This window comes from Muscardinus avellanarius (genome assembly GCF_963383645.1).
Source record: "Muscardinus avellanarius genome assembly, chromosome: 18".
In the NCBI taxonomy this organism is placed as follows: Eukaryota; Metazoa; Chordata; class Mammalia; order Rodentia; family Gliridae; genus Muscardinus; species Muscardinus avellanarius.
In genome coordinates this window covers 9,263,450-9,280,555 of record NC_137804.1, presented here as the reverse complement: position 1 = coordinate 9,280,555, position 17,106 = coordinate 9,263,450, and positions in this window count along the sequence as shown.

Here is a 17,106-nt window from a genome sequence, read left to right as displayed (position 1 = left end):
AAAACAACAATTTTAAAAAAGGATGCATGGAAAGAGAATGCCTCTGGGTTCAATCCCCTGTGCCCCTGCACACACACACACACACACACACACACATACAAAGTAAATAAATAAAAATAAAAGCCAGCCGTGGTGGCGCACACTTATAATCCCAACATTCGTTGGCTGAGACCAGAGGATCGCGGCTCGCGGACAGCCTCAGCGATTTAGTGAGGCCCTTTGCAACTCAGGGAGACCCTGTTTCAAAATAAAGAATAAAAAGCCGGGTGTGGTGGAGCATGCTTGTAATCCCAGCATTCCTTGGCTGAGACCAGAGGATCGCGGTTCGCGGCCAGCCTCAGCTACCTAGTGAGGCCCTCTGCAACTCAGTGAGACCCGGTTTCAAAATAAAGAATAAAAAATAGGGCAGGGGGTGTAGCTCAGAGGTCAAATGCCCTGGGTTCCATCCCCAGACCCACAAAAAAAAAAAAAAGAATAAAAAATAGGGCAGCGGGTGTAGCTCAGAGGTAGAATGCCCCTGGGTTCCATCTCCAGACTAATAATAATAATAATAATAATAATAATAATAATAAATAAAGCCGGGCGTGGTGGCTCACTCTTGTAATCCCAACATTTGGGAGGCTGAGACTGGAGAATCGCAGTTCGTGGCTAGCCTCAGCTACAACTCTGTGAGACCCGGTTTCAAAATAAAGAATAAAAAATAGGGCAGGGGGTGTAGCTTGGAGGTCGAATGCCCCTGGGTTCCGTCCTCAGACCCGCAAAAAAAATTTAATTCAAATAAATAAATAAATAAATAAATAAGTAAATAAATGAAGAGCCAGCCGGTCTCGTGACACGTAGCTGGTGGTAGAATGCCCGGGGTTCAATTGCCAGCACCAAAGTCAAAGGCAGCTGAGCATTAGCCGTCCTGCCAAACGAGCAGCTGGAGGAACAGACGGGGCGTCTGTGATCCCACCAACTGTTGACTCCCGCAGCTTCAGTTGGCTTTTCAAGCGAATGGAGATCATTCTAATACTTATCTGTTTGCCTACAAAGACTCCTTGCAGATATTAAAATCAGGGAGTAGATGCGAAACCACACTGAGGGGAAAAGGTTACTACAAAAGGGCTGTAAAAATAGGAACTGTTTAGTCGGGCTTGGTGGCTCACACTTGTGCTGCCAGTACTTGAAGGCTGAAACAGGAGGGTCGCAGGTTCGCAGCCAGCCTCAGCCACTTAGGCCCTCCACAACTTAGTGAGACCCTGTTTCAAAATAAAGAATAAGAAATAGGGCTGGGGGTGTAGCACGGAGGTAGAATGCTCCTTGGTTCCGTCCCCAGTATAGCAAAAAAAAAAAAAAAAATGGGGGAGGTTCACAATGGAGGAGAGGGGAAAATAAGAGGAGGAAGAGATGGAAAAACAAAAAGAAAAACATTTTGGGTTTTTTTTGAGGGGGGTACTAGAGATGAAACCCAGGGGCATTCTACCAAGTTACACCCCCAGCCTTGTTTTTTTTTTTTTTAGGGATTACAAACATGCACCACCACACCCGGCTTAAAAAAAAAAAAAAGGTATTTTTGAGAGAGAGCCTGAGCCACTTATAGATCCTCCATAAAGTAGTTGGAAGAAGATGGGGTGGGGTGGCACCATCCTTTAGGAGAGAATAAAGTTATTCTCCTGTTTCGCCACCAGGGGGTGGAACATCCCAGCCAATCCATCCCGCCTTTAGGGCCCATTACCCAAAGCAGGGTGCCCTGAAGCTACGGCAGGAAGGAGACTCTGTTTCATACGTTCAAGAATAACTGGCAACATATTTACTCAAATAATGATGCTTAAAGAAGAAATGAACTGTGGCGTTGCATTAGAGCGAACTCTTTAGGGAGTTGCATTTTATTTTAAGGCCAGCACAGGAATTTGTAACACGTAGAGATGTGTCATGGGAGAAGGTTCTGAAGAGAGAAATCCACTTGGAAGATAGAAGGTTGCCACTAAGTTTCTATTATAGTTGAGCGAGAACGCATCTTAACCCAGGTGTGCTGGTGCACTGCTTGGGAGGCTGAGACGGGGGATGGCTGGTTGGAGGCCAGCCTCAGCAATTTAGGGAAACCTCAGCCACTCAGCAATAAACCCACAGTCCTCCTGACTTCTTAGCCTCCCAGGTACTGGAATTATAGGCATAAGCCATCATGTCTGGCTCCCTGTTTAATTTAATTTAATTTAATTTTTTTGATGGTACTGGGGTGGAACCCAGAGGCTTTCTACCTCCAGGCTATACTCCCGGAACTATTTTCTATTTTATTTGGAAACAGGGTCTCACTAAGTTGCTGAGAGCCTCACTAAGTAGCTGAGGCTGGCTTTGAACCTGCGCGATCCTCCTGTCTCAGCCTCCCAAGCGTGGGGATTACAAGCGTGCGTCAACACGCCTAGCTGGCTCCCTGTTTAAAAAAAAAAAAAGAAAAGAAAAAAGAGGGCTGGGATATGCCTTTAGGTTCATCCCCACTAAAACCAAACAAACAAAAAACTTCAACCCAAATTTTTTTTTTCAGTACTGGGGGTAGAACCCAGGGGCATGCTACCTCTGAGCATTTTTTGTATTCTTTATTTGGAAACAGGGTCTCACGAACGTTGCAGAGGGCCTCACTGATAGGTCAGGTCCCTCCCTTCTCCCACAGGACCCCGCAGCAGGAAAGGAGGTGGAACCCCGGAAGCCAGAAGTGGAGCTGTTTCGAGACGGCAGGTGTCACGAGACTCCAGATGTTGTGAGAGGACCGGCTATCCCCACCCCAGGTTATTTGGCTACATAAATACCCTTAACTTCCTCTCTGCAGCATGACTCTGCCGACCGTCTGACAGTGACTCTTCCTACCGTGCCTCTGCTGACCATGTGACAGTTTGATTAAAGAGGCCTTTAATAACTTGGCTAGTAGCCGGGCGTGGTGGCGCACGCTTGTAATCCCCACCCTCCGGAGGCTGAGACAGGAGGATTGCACGGGTTTGAAGCCAGCCTCAGCTACTTAGGCTCTCAGCAACCTAGTGAGACCCTGTTTCCAAATAAAATATAAAAAAGGTCTGGGAGTATAGCCCGGAGGTAGAAAGCCTCTGGATTACACTCCTAGTACCACCAAAAAAAAATAAAAAATAAATAACTTGGCTGGTGTTTTCCCTCCTTTGGGACCCCGAACTCCATTTTAATGTTACACTCACCAAGTAGCTGAGGTTGTTCAAGAACCCGGATCCTCTTGTCTCAGCCTCCCCAGTACTGGAATTACAAGCGTGCGCCACCACACTCGACTAACCCAATTTTTTTCAATTGCAATATAAAATTACTAGCAGAGCCGGGCATGGTGGCGCATGCTTGTAATCCCAGCCTTCGGGAGGCTGAGACCTGGAGGACCGCGGTTCGCGGACAGCCTCAGCTACTTAGTGAGGCCCTCTGCAACTCAGTGAGACCCGGTTTCAAAATAAAGAATAAAAATAGGGCAGGGGGTGTAGCTTGAAGGTCGAATGCCCCTGGGTTCCAACCCCAGACCTGCAAAACAAACAAACAAAAAAAGAATAAAACATAGGGCTGGGAGCCTGGCATGGTGGCGCATGTTTGTAATCCCAGCATTCGGGAGGCTGACACCAGGGGATCGCGGTTCGCGGACAGCCTCAGCTACTTAGTGAGGTCCTCTGCAACTCAGTGAGACACTTTCAAAATAAAGAATAAAAAATAAAATTGGGCAGGGGGTGTAACTCAGAGGTCAAATACCTCTGTGTTCCTTCCCCAGACCTCCCCACCACACACACACAAAAACAAAACAAAACAAAACATAGGGCTGGGGATATAGCTCAGAGGTAAAATGCCCCTGGGTGTCATCCCTAGTACCACACACACACACACACACACAAAAAAAAAAAAAAAAAAATGCACAGGATAAGGAGATGATTTCAACGCAGATGGTGGCATACACCTGTAATTCTAGTTCTTCAGAGGCTGAGACAGGAGGATCGCAGGTTCACAGCCAGCTTCAGCAACTTAGTGAGTCTTTCAAAATTAAAAAATAAAGCCGGGCATGGTAGCGCAACCTTGTAATCCCAGCATTCGGGAGGCTGAGACTGGAGGATCACAGTTCGCGGGCAGCCTCAGCTACTTAGTGGAGGCCCTCTGCAGCTCAGTGAGACCCGGTTTCAAAGTAAAGATTAAAAAATAGGGGAGGGGGTGTAGCTCTGAGGGAGAGTGCCCTGGGTTCCATCCCCAGACCCACAAAAAAAATTTTTTAATTAAATTAAAAAATTTAAAAATTAAATAGGGCTGGGAATGTATCTAAGAGAAAAATGCCCCTGGGTTCAATTCTCAGTAACTGACCCCTCAAAATAAAGAAAAAAAAAAAAGGTTTCATCTAAGCTACTGTACCAGGCAGAAGACTAACTACTGAAGAACATCTCCCAGGCAAAGGGCCTGGAATGTCTGAAGCAGGGGAAGGAGGGCCCTCAGTAGGTCTTTCTGGACTCATGAGGCCAGATGGAAAGAAATACACAAGAGGAGGGGGTTGCAAGAGTTTGCCCAGGCTGCTGTAACAAAATACCATGAGCCACGTGCTTTAAGCAACAGAAACCGATTCTGTCTTTAATTATTTAGCTGGCTGGGCGTGGTGGCGCGCGCTTGTAATCCCAGCATTCAGGAGGCTGAGACCGGAGGATCGTGGTTCGCAGACAGCCTCAGCAACTTAGTGAGGCCCTCTGCAACTCAGTGAGACCCTGTTTCAAAATAAAGAATAAAATTAGGACTGGGGTTGTGGCTCAGAGGTAGAATGCCCCTGGGTTATATGCCCAGTATCGCCCCCCAAAAATTAATTATTTAGCTAATTAGTTTGTATTGAGGATTGAACCTAGTAGCAGTCTAGCTCGGAGCCACACCTCAGCCCTTTTTATTTTATATTTTATTTTATTTTATTTATTTATTTTTGGTGGTACTGGGGGTGGAACCCAGAGGCTTTCTACCTCCGGGCTATACTCCCAGACCTATTTTATATTTTATTTGGAAACAGGGTCTCACTAAGTTGCTGAGAGCCTCACTAGGTAGCTGAGGCTGGCTTCGAACCTGTGCGATCCTCCTGTCTCAGCCTCCCAAGCGCGGGGATTACAGGCGTGCGCCACCATGCCCGGCTTTATTTTATATTTTAAAACAGGGTCTTACTAAGTTACTGAGGGTCTCGCTAAATTGCTGAGGCTGGCTTCGAACCTGCAATCCTCCGGTCTTGGCCTCCCAAGGACTGTGATTACAGCCCCTACATGTATATTGGGCTTAGGTGTCTCCAGCCATTCAGAGCAGCAGTCACAGAGGATGACTCAGAAGTTCATTCTTCCAAGAAAGAGCTGGGGTGTTACCTTTTGCCTACTGAACGGAGATAGTTCCAGGGAAATGACCAGCGTGCTATAATTCCATTGATTTCAAAATAGGGAGCGCTCGCAGCTGCATTTTTCAGATGGTGAACAGCTTCTGCTATTTTTAGCCCTAGACTGAGGACACAGGCCACAATTCAAGTTCCCCACGGAACCTTTCTTACTTCCTTACCAGCTTCTCCTATTTTAGGGGGGAGGTACTGGGGAGGGAACCCAGGGGCATTCTACCTCCAAGCTCCACCCCCAGCCCTATTTTCTATTCTTCATTTTGAAACAGGGTCTCACTGACTTGCAAAGGGCCTCACCAGGTCACTGAGGCTGGCCGCGAACCGAGATCCTCCTGTCTCTGTCTCCCAAGTACTGGGACTCCAGGTGTTACCACCACGCCCAGCCTGTATGCTTTTCTTAAAATAGCAGGAACTACGTTTGTGGTGGCACGCGCTTGTAATCCCAGGACTTGAGAGGCTGGGACAGGAGGATCACAATTCGCAGCCAGCCTCAGCTACTTAGTGAGGCCCTCTGCAACTTAATGAGACCCTATTTCTTTTTTTTCTTTTTTTTTTTCGGATCTGGGGATGGAACCCAGGGGCATTTGACCTCCGAGCTACACCTCCTGCCCTATTTTTTCTTTAATTTGAAACCGGGTCTCACTGAGTTGCAGAGGCCTCACTAAGTAGCTGAGGCTGTCCGCGAACCGCGATCCTCCAGGTCTCAGCCTCCCGAATGCTGGGATTACAAGCGTCCGCCACCACGCCCGGCTGAGACCCTATTTCAAAATAACAAAATAGCCGGGCGTGGTGGCGGACGCTTGTGATCCCAGCACTCAGGAGGCTGAGACCGGAGGAGGATCGTGGTTCGCAGACAGCCTCTGCTACTTAGTGAGGCCCTCTGCAGCTCAGTGAGACCCGGTTTCAAAATAAAGAATAAAAAATAGGGCTGGGGGTGTAGCTCGGAGGTCGAATGCCCCTGGGTTCCATCCCCAGACCCGCAAAAAATAAATAAATAAATAAATAAATAAATAAATATAAATAAAGAATAAAAAATAGGGCTGGGATGTAGCTCAAAGGTAGAATATCCCTGGGTTCCATCTCCCCCCCCCAAAAAAAAAGGATGAAATGAAAAGAAGGTGAAAATACATCATCTTCTGCTGACCTGTGTCCTGTCTCCAGAAGGGAAAATATCTGACATAGAGCCAGAGAAACCATTTAGAGACACATGGTTTTTATTTGCCAGATAATAGGGCAATGACTATGTGTTCTTTATGCTTCTCCTAGCTCTAAGCACAACCACTGGCAATCAGCAAATAATTCTTAATAATAGTAATAATAATGTTATATCTGAGGACAATAAATACTATAACCGTGCCCATTAAAAGTAGCCTCCAAACCATTTCTTGAAATTACTTTCCAGCCAGTTTCAAACACAGCTCTATTAAGCCATTAAATAAAAGAGAAGAGACTGTGTCATAAAATGAGGATGAAAATTATGTTGGAGAAGGTTAGAAGCTAAATTTATGGTATCTGATTTTCTTAAGGCAGCAAGTGATAAAATTTTACCAAGCACAATTCATAAGTTACATAAAATAGTCTTAGGTTGAAATCTTTTTCTTTTTGGTCCAATAGCAGTTTTTTTTTTTTTTATCTCAGGGGAGTGATAAGATAATATGAAATATTTTAACAAAGGAAACAAAGAAAGATTGAAAATAATTAAAGCCGGGTGTGGTGGCACATGTCTGTAATCCCCGCGCTTGGGAGGCTGAGACAGGAGGATCGCGCAGGTTCGAACCCAGCCTCAGCTACTTAGTGAGGCTCTCAGCAACTTAGTGAGACCCTGTTTCCAAATAAAACATAAAATAGGTCTGGGAGTATAGCCCAGAGGTAGGGGGGAAAAAAGCCTTTGGGTTCCACTCCCAATACAAATAATAATAATAATAATAATAATAATAATAATAATAAAAAATAACAACAACAACAACTAAAATAGGTAGGACTAGGGTGTAGCTCAGAGGTAGAATGTCCCTGGGTTCAATCACATAAATAAAAGGTAAACAGAGAGAGAAAGAGAAAGAGAGAGAGAGAGAGAGAGAGAGAGAGAGATGAGAATTTAAGTAAACTTCATCTGGCAAAAAAAGTGAAACACTTCAAATTTTGCAGTTTTGGGGATAGTAAGCAATTGGCTTTGTCAAACATAAATCCAAAATGATTTTTTTATGGGGGTGGGGGTGATGGGAGACTGGGGATTGAACTCAGGGTATTCTACCTCTGAGCCGCATCCCAACTCTATCTTATTTTTTATCTTGAAACAGTCTCATTAAGTTGCTGAGGCTCCCACCATGTGGCTGAGGCTGTCCTCCAACCTGTGGTCCTCTCGTCTCTGCCTCCCAAATACTGGGATTCCAGGTGTGGCCATAATGCCATTTCCAAAATGTAGGTGCATATTACCTTCTATACGTGAGACTCTCTGCAGAGTAACAAGATGCAATTTCCAAATAAAAAATAAAATGGAGCTTGGGATGCAAGTCAGAGGTAAAAGGCCCCTGGCTTCCATCCCCAGCACCATAAGAAGAAAAAAATATTAATGCTTCTTGCTGGTAGACAAATTTAGGAGTTTGCTGAATTTTAATTGATGGATTTTCTTAAGCATGTTCTTAGAGTTTCATAATTTGTATTTCACTGAATAGTTTCCCTCTTACTTCCAACGCCATAAAACAACTTGAAATATATAGTAAATCTCAGTGATTTTGTAGTTATTTTTGTCCAACTTGTCAAAATATGAGAATCTGAAGAGCTGTTTTAATTCCAAAACTGCTTTCAAATATGTGTATAAATTTTGTAAGATTAATTTTCATCTTAACAGGAAGTCTTATATTTTAGTACCTAGAATTAATTAACTTGAACTTAACATGGTCCTGTAGAATTTAAAATCTGACAGACCATGATGCTGGTCCTAAGGTTAGGAATTTAATTATAAAGTACTTGGCACCTAAAAGATACTCCCTGAATGGGCCGGATGGGATGGAGGACCACACGTGCTAATAAAAGCCTGTGATCCCAGTATTGGGAGGCTGAGACAGGAGGATCGCAGGTTCAAGGACAGCCTCAGCAAGTAGTGAGGCTCTCAGCCATTTAGTGAGACCCTGTTTCCAAATAAAGAATAAAATAGGTCTGTGAGTATAGCCCAGAGGTAGAAAAGCCCCTGGGTTCTACCCTAGTACCACAAGAAAAAAAAAAAAAAAAAAACCAGAAAAAGAATAAAAAATAGAGCTGGGGTATAGTTTAGAGGTAGAATGCCCCTGGGTTCCGTCCCCAGGTCTGCAAATAAATAAGTAAATAAATAAAATTAAGTGGATTGGTAGCTGGACGTGGTGGCACACGCTTGTAATCCCAGTATTTGTGAAGGGTCCAAGAATTGCCCACCAACCCAAATATCGAAGGACTCACAAGAGATGTAAAATGCAAGCGAGGTTTATTGTGCTGCAGCTGTCCCGGCTAGCCAGGGGTCGAGACCCAGACACCATGGCCGAGGTTCGACCCCTCCCCACTCCACGCTCTGAATTTTATAACCCTAGGAGGGAGTGGTTACACACGAGGGAGTGGTTACACATGTCAGAGCCCGCCAACCTTAGAATACAACCAATCAGATACAAGGACAAACAAGTACAACCAATAATTTTAAAACATGCATCCACACACGTCAGAGCCTGCTCTGCCTTTCCCACCCACCTTGGCTGGGCCAGGCTTATCTCTGCACTGAAGAATCTGCCTGGAGAGCAGATCAGCCTGGACTTGTTTGCTGATCTGGCTCAGAGATATGGGGATGGGGTCCCATTTACAAAGACCTTGGCCGGCAAGCTGGAGATCAGAGGCTTTGACCTTGTGGGTCCCCTGCCCTCGTCCTTGAATCCTGCAACCTGGGCAGCTGGGCTTATGGATCTTCATTCTATTTCTAATCCTACCTTACTTCTATATCTTAACTCTATATTTTAATACCTTATTTCTAATCCTAACATGGAAGAAGACTTCTCTAGTTAACCTCTCATACTGGGGGGAAAGCGCTTCTTCCAGCCTGCTTTCCAGCACCCCTACACTTGGAGTGCTGAAGCAGAGGTATTACAGGTTTGAAGTCACCCTCTTTAACTTAGTGAGACCCTATTTCAAAATAAGAAATGGGGGGTGTACTTGGAGGTAGAATCCCTCTGGGTTCCATCCCCAGGACCACAAGAGTAAAAAAAATAAAGAAGCTGGGCATGGCGGTGCATGCTTGTAATCCCAGTATAAAGAATAAAAAACAAATCCGGGCATGGTGGCGCACGCTTGTCATCCCAGCATTAGGGAGGCTGAGACCCGGAGGATCGCGGTTCGCAGCCAGCCTCAGCTACTTAGTGAGGCCCTCCACAACTTCGTGAGGCCCGGTTTCAAAATAAAGAATAAAAATAGGGCAAGGGGTGTGGCTCAGAGGTCGAATGCCCCTGGGTTCCATCCCAGACCCACAAAAAAAAAAAAGGTCTGGGAGCATAGCCCGGAGGTAGAAGGCCCCTGGGTTCCATCCCCAGTACTACCACGAATAATAAAAAATAAAATAAAGAAAGAATAAAAAACAGGACAGGGGGTGTAGCTCGGAGGTGAATGTCCTGGTGAATTGCCAGACCTTGAAAAAAATAATAATAATAACAAAAATTTAAAAAAATAAAGAGAATGGTTTAAGGATGGCACAGGCCCCCTGCTGGGAAGGGATCCAAGAACCTTTTGTTCAAAGGTCTTTTTCCCTTTGCAGTGCTAGGGGTGGAGCCCAGGGGCATCTACCTCTGATCTACACCCTCTGCCCTATTTTTAATCTTTATTTTGAAACCGGGTCTCACTGAGTTGCAGAGGGCCTCACTAACTAGCTGAGGCTGGCCGCGAACTGCGATCCTCCCGTCTCAGCCTCCCGAATGCTGGGATTACAAGCGTGCTCACCATGCCATGCTGCACGTAGCTTTGCACAGTTGCAAGAAAACACCCATGAGCTAGTGTCCAGAGCACTAATGTGGGTTGTGAAAGTAAGTTTCAAAATCAGCTGTGTGAGTGATTAGGACAGGAGTGAATTTATGCTTCCAGATCAATTTGCAGAAAGACAGCCGGGACTGTTGGGTAAGAGCCTGGGAGAGGGGGCGAAGGGTAAAGCTTTGCGAACAGTGAAAGTCAGCAGGAGACAGAAGATTAGCAATGGAATGACGGGCCGCTCCGCCCTCCCGCGGAGGGAGTTCCCGAATTCTGCCTTCCAGGCCAGAGGAGTTTCAAACTGACTGCTTTAGCCTGTGCATAGAATTGGCCAGGACAGAAAGGGGGGAGGGGGAGAGGGAGAGGGAGAGAGAGGAGGAGGAGGAGGAGGAGGAGGAGGAGGAGGAGGAGGAGGAGGGGGAGGAAGAAGAAGAAGAAGAAGAAGAAGAAGAAGAAGAAGAAGAAGAAGAAGAAGAAGAAGAGGAGGAGGAGGAGGAGGAGGAGGAGGAGGAGGAGGAGGAGGAGGAGGAGGAGGAGGAGGAGGAGGAAGAGGAAGAGGGAAAGAGAAAATGTGTGTGTGTGTGTGTGTGTGTGTGTGTGTGTGTGTGTGTGTGTGTGTATACTGAGGATGGAATAACCCCAGGAGCATTCTACCTTCTAGCAAAACCCTTAGCCGGATTTTTTTTTTTTTTTTTTTTTTTTTTTGCGGTGCTGGCGATGGAACCCAGGGGCATTCTACCTCGGAGCTCCACCCTCAGCCCTAGTTTTTATATTTTGAAACAGGGTCTCACCGAGTTACAAAGGGCCTCACTAAGTAGCTAAGGCTATCCTCCAATCACATTCCTCCCGTCTCAGCCTCCCAAATGCTAGGATTACAAGCATGCGCCACCATGCCCAGCTTTGAAATTTTTAACAATAAAATGTCAAGCCAGGCAAGGTGGCACATACCTGTAATCCTAGTATTTAGGAGGCTGAGACAGGAGGATTGCAGGTTTGAGGCCAGCTGCAGCAATGTAGTAAGTCCCCTGGGTAACTTAGGGAGACCCTGTTTCAAAGTAAAAACATAAAATAGGGCTGGTGTGTAGCTCAGAGGTAGAATGCTCCTGGAGTTAGTCCCCAGTACCAGAAAAATATAGAGTAAAATAAAATGTTGGATCCAGATGTAGTGGTGTGTGCTTTTAATCCCAGTACTTCGGAGACAGAAGGATCACAGGGTCACAGCCAGCTTCAGCAACTTAGAGAGACCCTGTTAAAAAAATAAATAAATAAGCCGGGCGTGGTGGCGCACGCTTGTAATCCCCGTGCTTGGGAGGCGGAGACAGGAGGATCGCGCAGGTTCGAAGCCAGCCTCAGCTACTTAGTGAGGCTCTCAGCAACTTAGTGAGACCCTGTTTCCAAATAAAATATAAATAGGCCTGGGAGTACAGCCCGGAGGTAGAAAGCCTCTGGGTTCCACTCCCAGTACCACCATATATATAAATAAATAAATAAATAAATAAATAAATAAATAAAATAGGACTGGAGGTATAGTTCACCTCTAGGTTTAATTTCTAGTACCACACATACAAAAAGGGGGGCCTAGGGGTATAGTTTGGGGTAGAATGCTCCTGTATTCAATTCTGAGTACAAAAAGAAACAAAAAAGACGAAGAACAAATGCTTCTTTATCTACAGTAAAATTAAAGGCACCTACGTATCACCATCCGGTCACTAGTGGACACCTAGTGAAGCCCTTGTTGGAAAACCTCCAGTGGCGCACGCTTGTGATCCCCGCGCTTGGCAAGCTGAGACAGGAGGATCGCGCAGGTTCAAAGCCAGCCTCAGCTACTTACTGAGACCCTGTTTCCAAATGAAATATAAAAAATGTCTGGGAGTATAGCCCACAGGTAGAAGTTTCCATCCCTAGCACCACACACACACACACACACACACACACACACACACACACACGAATAAAATGGGGCTAGGAGTGGAGCTTAGAGGTAGAATGCACTTGGCTTCAATCCCCAGCCCTGCAAAAAATTAATTAATTTAGCCGGACGTGGTGGTGCACGCTTGTAATCCCAGTACTTGGGAAGATGAGACAGGAGGATCGCCTTTTAAGGCCAACCTCAGCTACTTAGTGAGGCCCTCTGCAACTTAGGGAGACCCTGTTTCAAGATAAAGAATAAAAAAATAGGGCAGGGGGTGTAGCTCAGAGGTCGAATGCCCCTGGGTTCCATCCCCATTAACTAATTAATTAATTAAAATAAGGCTATCCGTCCCATTTCTTTTCGGCTTCTTTTCAGAAGCAAGCAAGATAATGAATTCTACCAAACAGAAAGGATTTTTGTCCCTTTTTTTTTTTTTTTTTACCTTGAATATGCGGCGGAAGCAAACCCTGATATTAGTCCCGTGTCTTGGATAACCCAAGTTACAGCAGTTTATGTACTAAAAATATTTGCGTGTTTCAGTTCTGGGTGAGCGACCTCGCCAGCGCCTGGTTTCTGGGTCCAGCTCTCTGGGTCGCCGCTGAGCTGGCTGGGGCTCACTGCAGGAACAGAACCACGGAATGTCGCCTTCCCTCCGGAGCATGCCGGGCTGACGCTAACCTACTCTCAGGGGAGCAACAGCTGCTACCTATTTTTAACCACAAAACAAGTGACCACTTCCCGGGGAATCCTGCGGTGGGACAGGCAGGGAGCAGGGTTAGAGCTCCTTGCTACAGGCCCAGGGATAAACAGACCGAGGCCGTCTCTGCAACCAGACTTGGGGGGAAGAAGGCTCCGGGCCACCAGGGACTGGTAGGTCCCCTTCTCATGAACAACACTGGTGTAGCCGGCGCACCTGTGTGGTACACACCTGTAACCCCCCGCACTTGGGAAGCTGAAACAGGAGGATCACAGGTTTAAGACCAGTCTCAGCAACTTAGCGAGCTCCATCCTTGGGAGGGTGAGAGAGGAGGACCCCTGATTTTTGAAGCTAGCCTCCACAATTCAGTGAGGTTCCCAGCAACTTAGGTAGACCCTGCTTCTGAATAAAAAAAATTAAAAGGGCTAGGGGTGTAGTTTGGAGATAATATCTCTGGGTTTAATCTCCAGTACCAAAACACAACAAAAAATGAAAAAAGAAGAAAGAAAAAAAAAAGAATGAAAAAATGATATGTATAAGCCGGGCATGGTGGTTCACGCTTGTAATCACATCGCTTGGGAGGCTGAGACAGGAGGATCGCAGAGGTCCGAAGCCAGCCTCTGGTACTGAGTGAGGCTCTCAGCAACTTAGTGAGACCCTGTTTCCAAATAAAGTATAAAATAGGTCTGGGAGTATAGCCCGGAGGTAGAAAAGTACCAGTACCACACACATACAAAAAAGATATGTATAAACATATTTATTTATTTATTTATTTATTTGTTTATGAGTTTATTGGTACTGGGGATAGAACCCAGGGGCATTCTACCTCCAATCTACACCCCCTGCCCTAGTTTTTATTCTTTATTTGGAAAGAGGGTCTAAGGTGCAGAGGACCTCACTAAGTAGCTGAGGCTGTCCGCGAACTGCGATCCTCTGGTCTCAGCCTCCCGATTGCTGGTATTACAAGCATGCGCCACCATGCCCAGCGTTTATATTCTTTATTTTGAAACAGGGTCTCACTGAGCTGCACAGGGCCTCCTCACTAAGTAGTTGAGACTGTCCTCGAACCGCAATCCTCCTGTCTCAGCCTCCCAAATGCTGGGATTACAAGCGTGTGCCACCACGCCCGGCTCCCCTAGTCCTTTTTACTTTTTATTTTGAGATTGGAATTTGCGAAGCTGCCCAGGCTGGCCTCGAACTTGCAAATCTCCTGCCTCAGCCTCCTAGTAGCGGGGACGCACCTGTTGGAGTGAGGGCAAGCTACCCTGCCTAACTGATTGTTTTCCTTCTCCACTGTAACCAAGTGTGTTTTTCCTCTGAAAAAATCTTGTCAATAGTTGCATTTCCTTGGATCTGGTAAAATATAAAGACTAAGCTATGTTTTCAGAAGCATCACATTTTTTTCAAGACAAATATTATGTGGAATGCACTCAGAAGCCTGGCTGCTTTTAATGGTCTTCTTTCTAGTGTGTAGGAGTTGGTTTCTGGTCTTTTTTCCCCACAGGAGATGGGCAACTTGAGATGCAGTTCATTATCTCTGTCCTTCTGTCCCTGTGTCACTAGGGGGCGCTGCTTCTCTAGGCAGGATGGTGCCAAAGCTGCAGGTTCTGACCCCAGCCATCCTCTCTTCAGGACCGATGGGAATGCCCCAACCGCTCCTTTTCTTCTCAGGCCAAAGAAAACTTGGCCATTTGCTGATTTCTGAAAGCTAGTATTCTTCGAAATGTTTTGCTGGGCGTGGTGGCGCACGCTTGTAATCCCAGTATTTAGGAGGCTGAGACAAGAGGATTATGGTTCCAGGACAGCCTCAGCTACTTAGGCCCTTTGCAACTGAGTGAGACCCTGTTTCAAAATAAAGAATAAAAAAAAAAAAAAAAAAGAATAAAATGCAGGGCTGGGGGTGTAGCTCAGAGGTAGAATGTCCCTGGGTTCCATCCCAGTACTGCAAAAAAAAAAAAAAAAAAGTGTTTCTATTTTTTTCCTTTTTCTTTTGTTATAGGGTGAGCACCAGAGAAGACCACTCACACTTACTTTAAGCATAATAGAACGTCTTTATTAGCCAGTTGGCAACTACACTGCAGGGCAGCTAGTCCTGAGTGCGGCCCAGAGAAGTTTATCAGGGTTCCTTTTATAGGTCAAAATCACAAGCTCAGGAGTAAAGACTTTAGGTTCTCACAAATATGGACAACACCCAACAGCTCCTCCCAGCAGGTGTGCAAGGAAAGCGGAAAAGACAGAAACCAGGACCAGCGTGTGCAGGGGCTCAGCAGCCCAAGACGGTCCCTTCATGGTCCACCTTTTGATTGTTTTAAGGATAGAAAGCTCCTTCCGGCCTTTTTCTCTGCAGGTGTGAGCCAAGCAGGCGTTGAAGCCAAGCAAGCAGCTATGCGTGACCAGCCAGGTTCCTGGGGACCAAAACTAGTGCCTTGGAGTCACCTAGGGGAACACGGTGTTCCTGAAGCTAAGGCATAGGCTGGCTTCATCACACTAAATAAACAAAGGCGGAGCTGGGCGTGGTGGCGCACGCTTGTAATCCCAGCATTTGGGAGGCTGAGACAGTGAGGGTCAGGATCGTGGCTCGGGGACAGCCTCAGCTATTTAGTGAGGACCTTTGCAACTCAGTGAGACCCTGTTTCAAAATAAAGAACACATGCTGGGCGTGGTGGTGCACGCTTGTAATCCCAGCACTTGGGAGGCTGAGACAGGAGGATCGCGCAGGTTCAAAGCCAGCCTCAGCTACTTAGTGAGGCTCTCAGCAACTTAGTGAGACCCTGTTTCCAAATAAAATATAAAATGGGTCTGGGAGTATAGCCTGGGGGTAGAAAGCCTTTAGGTTCCACACCCACACCCAGTACCACCAAAAAAAAAAAAAAAAAAAAACAACCCAAAAACCAAAATAAAGAACACAAAATAGAGCTGGGGGTGTAGCTCGAAGGTAGAATGCCCCCTGGGTTCCATCCCCAGTCCCACAAAAACAATTGGGCAAAAGGCATTTGGTCCCCAAGACTCAATTCTGACCAGTCATAAAAGAGCAGATGGAAAACCTTAATAAGGTATAACAGCCCACCTCCCGGAAGTCAGTGGTTACTGTCTTTTGGGGACCCCTCCCCTCTCTGGGGGAGCTGTTTTTATCTTTTTACTTTCCATGACTAAAATAATCTACTTTCCTATTACTTTGCATTCATTTGACTCCATTAAAATCCACAGCACCAGAGCCCAATAAAAAGACAAGGGTCCTTCTTCCTTCTGTCTCTCCCCAGCTTTCCTGTGGCTCTTCACTAAAGTAACGGTTGTCCCTCCCCGAAATCCACCAAAAGCCGGGTCTCTGGCAGAAGTCAGCTGACTCGGGGACCAGCACTGGGTCCTCTGTTCTCTGCAAAGCCTCGCCCATCAAGATCTAAAACATCAGAGGACTGACACCCGCCCAAACACCGCACTAGCTCCCCTCCCTCATAAAGGTAAGAACCTCACCATTCCCACTGTGTGTGTGTGTGTGTGTGTGTGTGTGTGTGTGTGTGTGTGTGTGTGTGTGTGCTGGGGATGAACCCAGGTGTATTCTACCTCCAAGCTACACCCCCAACGCTATTTTTTTTTCTTTGAGGTACTGGGGATGGAATGCAGGGGCATTCTACCTTCGAGCTACACTCCCAGCCCTATTTTTCAATTCGTTAGCTTAAAACAGGGTCTTACTTCCTGTTTTCTCACTGAGTTGCGGAGGACCTCACTAAGTAGCTGAGGCTGTCTGCAAACTGCAATCCTCCTGTCTCAGCCTCCCCAATGCTGGGATTACAAGCGTGTGCCAACACCCCCCAGCTCTATTTATTATATTATATTATATTACATTATATTAATTTATTTATTGCGGGTCTGGGGATGGAAACCAGGGGCATTCAACCTCCAAGCTACACCCCCCGCCCCTGCCCTATTTTTTATTCTTTATTTTGAAACTTGGTTTCACTGAGTTGCAGAGGGCCTTACTTAGTAGCTGAGGCTGTACGCGAACTGCGATCCTCCAGTCTCAGCCTCCTAAATACTGGGATTACAAGCGTGCACCACCACACCCGGCTTATATTTTATTTTTTATTTAGAAACAATCTCCCTAAATTGCTGAGAGTCGCTAACTTGCTGAGGCTGGCTTTGAACCTGTGACCCTCC